Here is a 3,693-nt window from a genome sequence, read left to right as displayed (position 1 = left end):
GTGCAGAGTGCCTTCTAGGGGATCTGGCCCCTAATTACGCCTCGCCTGAAGGGGAGCCCCGCAGGACGCTGGTTTGCACAAAAGCCCGCAGATGCAATAAAAGGAAACTCTCCCTTTTAAAACAATTTCGCTTAAAAAAGGAGGCGCGTCCAGGGAGCGCAACCGGCGCAGTTTCCCTTAGGCAAAGGGCAAAGTCAGCAGGATTCGAGCCCTTGTTTCTCCCCTCGCTAAGAGAGAGCAGCAGGTGGCCACGCGTGGGTGTTTTTTTTCCTCCCTTGCGAAATAGAGATGATCCCGGATCCTTCACAGACCAGACTTTCCCATCTGCTATTTTTTATAAGCCCTAAATGCATTCTTTCGTTGACCCTAAGGACAGATCGCTCCTCTGCCAGAAGATCCGTAAGTCTCTACGGCAGTCTATAAAACGAAATATTAAGTCCTCTTTATACACTCATAAATTTGTAAAGACACATATAAAAGCCCCAGAGCAAACAATTCACACTGCGTAGGTTATTACTACATTCTTTGCCAAAACAACAACAACAAAAAGCCCTTTTTCAACCAGCAAAATGAGGACCTTCTGCTCATTTTGCTGGTTGAAGCGCCAGATGTCCATTCCAGCTCTTTTCCTACCCAGGCAGGAGGCCCCTGAGTGTGCTTTTCTCTTCCTTTCCTTTTTGCTCCTCCAGATTGAGGACTAGTGTCATGAAAGGGCAGCGCAGATACACACTTACCAGGTGAGAAAGTCACAGGGCTGCTGATGAACTGCGGACAGGAGAACCTCAGATGTTTCTCGAGCTTGGTGGAGAAAAAGTGGAGTGCCACTTATTCTTGCCTGGAAACCGTTGCAAAGCAAACTGAAGAAAAGTTGGGGCTGCCCCGGGTTCGAATCACTCGGTGTGGCTGGTTCCCTTTGGCTCTGCACGGTGACATTTGCTTTGCAGCATTTAAAAACCCATTTGAAAAGAAGCCCTCCGGACGAAGGCCACAGTTGGCCCGTGGGTTCAAAACAAGGAGAAACAAAATCATGTCTAGTTGTGAACTTGTGCGGGTGCCTCCCAGCATGGGCAGAGGAATTGCATCAGCAGAGACTACCTCACCCATGTGAAAGAAGGGCAGAGAAAACAGGGCCTTTCACACCCGTATCTGTCATTCCCCATAAAAGTGGCATGTCCAAATGTCGTTGAGAACCCCCATGGAGGAGAAACAGAGGTGGGGGGGGGATTGGTTGCTAAAGCTCTGGGTTCAGTTCTACTCCCCACCCCATAGTGTAGTCTGTGGGGTACCTTGGTTGCAGCAAAGCAACAAAGAGGGAAGGGAAGACGGGGTAAAGTCTACAAAAGTTCAATTTAAAATTACAGTGGTGCCTCACTAGACAGTTACCCTGCATGATAATTTTTTCGCTAGACATTGACTTTTTGCGATCGCTATAGCGATTCGCAAAACAATGATTCCTATGGGGGAATTTTGCTGGACAATGTTTAGTCCCTGCTTCGCAAACCGGTTTTCGCTAGACGACGATTTTGACAGCTCCCTCCGCGCTTGCAAAACAGGCGTTTTCGGGACCTAAGCTTCGCAAGACAGTGAGCTGATCGGCGGTTCGCAAAGCGGCTTTCCTATGGCCGATCTTCGCTAGACAACGATGATTCTTCCCCATCGGAACGCATTAAACAGGTTTCAATGCATTCCAATGGGAAAGGCTTTTCGCTAGACGATGATTTCGCTAAACAGCGATTTCAGTGGAACGGATTATCATCATCTAGCGAGGCACCACTGTACAACATGTCAGCCTTCAGGTATCACCAGACTCTTGGTTTAGAGGGGGCCTGGCAAGCGTCTCATTTGCACAAGAAGGTGCAAAATCAATGGGCCGCTCTCTCAAGAGGGTATTCCAAAGCCCAACCAGCCTTGCTTCCTGTGTCTTGCTAGATCCCTCTCACGCTCTTGTTTCAGTTGCCTGCGGTATTCAAAAGTGCACTTCTGTAATCCTGAATATAGCCAGGAGGATTACTCATGGGTAGCACCACCCTCTGTGTATTTGATTGGTCCTCTTTTAAAGCCATCTACCCCAGTGGCTGAGGTCACCCAGTATGATGTCGTGGTTTGAGTGCTGGACTAAGGCAGGAGAGTCCCGGGTTCAAATCCCAACTCAGCCACTAATCTCACTAGAATCATAGACTAATCAAGTTGGAAGGGGACATCGAGTCCGACCCCCTGCTCAAGGCAGGAATCCAAATCAAAGCAGATCTGATAGAGGGTGGTCTAAATTTTCTCTTGAAGGCCCCCAGCGTCGGAGCGCTCATCACCTCCCGAGGTCATGGTTCCGTTGTCGTACTGCTCTAACAGCTAAGATGTTCAGCTGAAATCTGGCTTCCTGTCGCTTGAGCCCATTGTTGGATGTCCTGCACTTTGGGATGATAGAGAACAGATCCTGCACCTTCTCTGTAGGATTATCTTCCAGTATGGCCAAGCCACTCTCTCAGAGTTTCACAAGATCTGCAAAAAAAATAAAATAAAAATAAAAAAATTGCCCAGACCTGTTGAGAATCATTTTCAAGTGCGGTCATTGAATTACATTTACTTTCTGAACCCCAAGGTCGAGTCCCCATGGAAAACAGGCTGATATTCAAAGTGACATGTGCTTAAACTTTGCATTTTGCTTTTTTTCTAGTCCAAGAGGAAGATTTTCATCGGTTTTAAGGATTGTGCCTGACATCTCTATAAATAAAATAGAATAAATTCCAGGCCACTCAAATTCCACACGCCCCCCCAAAAAGAGAAAATCTTGCGACCCATAGAAACATGGTCGTGATCCAAAAATGTGTATAATTGTCTGTGGTTCCAGCAGAAAGCCTGTAGGCAGATCTGATAAAAGGCAATTGTTGAACTTGCATGAAATTATACTCTGCCCCTTCTAGTTTTTAGCTGGCTGAATAGCTTAGTGGTTTAGGTGTCTAGCTGCAGAGCCAGAAGCTGCGAGTTCGATTCCCCACTGGGCCTCCTGCAAGTAAAGCCAGCCTGTGTAGCCTTGGGCAAGCTGCACAGTCTCACAACTGCCCCCAGAAGAAGAGAGTAGGGAATCACTTCTGAATATTCTTTCCCTGGAATATTCCAGCCTCTGCATCTCTTTTGCAGGAATATTCCAGCCTCTGCATCTCTGTGGCTTGCTTTTGTTCCATTAGGACCTTCCTTTCCGACTCAGAAAAGGTGTGTAACTCGGAAAGAACGCAGCACGAGATACCATATTCACTCCATCCTCTCCAGCATTGATTTTGGGCTGATCACGTGGCAGAGTTAAGCGATCTTGGCTTTCTGTTGTGCAACGAAATGGGGTGATCGACACGGCTGTCGTGCTGGTGCTTCCCACGAGCTCAGCACAGAAGTGGCCAGCTGCCAAGTTTCACTGCAGCCTGAGATTCCGCAAAGCGATAGCCGTGTGCTCTATTTCGAAGAGAGCAGTCCTCTGTCGGAAGGCGTCCTCTCTTAATAGCTGCTTACTACGTCAATTCCAAGTCAAAGCCCAAAGTGGCCAGAAGCTTGTTTGCTTGCATAATTGCATAATAAGAATAAAGAATACAAGAAAACAGTAATATTAGGAACAGTCTATATATCATGTCAATATTTGACAGATACTTAGGTTTTTGGTTAAAACTTGTATCTGTTATGTAATACTAATCAACATTTTTTATAAAT

This window comes from Pogona vitticeps, chromosome 9 (genome assembly GCF_051106095.1).
Source record: "Pogona vitticeps strain Pit_001003342236 chromosome 9, PviZW2.1, whole genome shotgun sequence".
In the NCBI taxonomy this organism is placed as follows: Eukaryota; Metazoa; Chordata; class Lepidosauria; order Squamata; family Agamidae; genus Pogona; species Pogona vitticeps.
Note: the sequence above shows the minus strand (reverse complement) of the source record.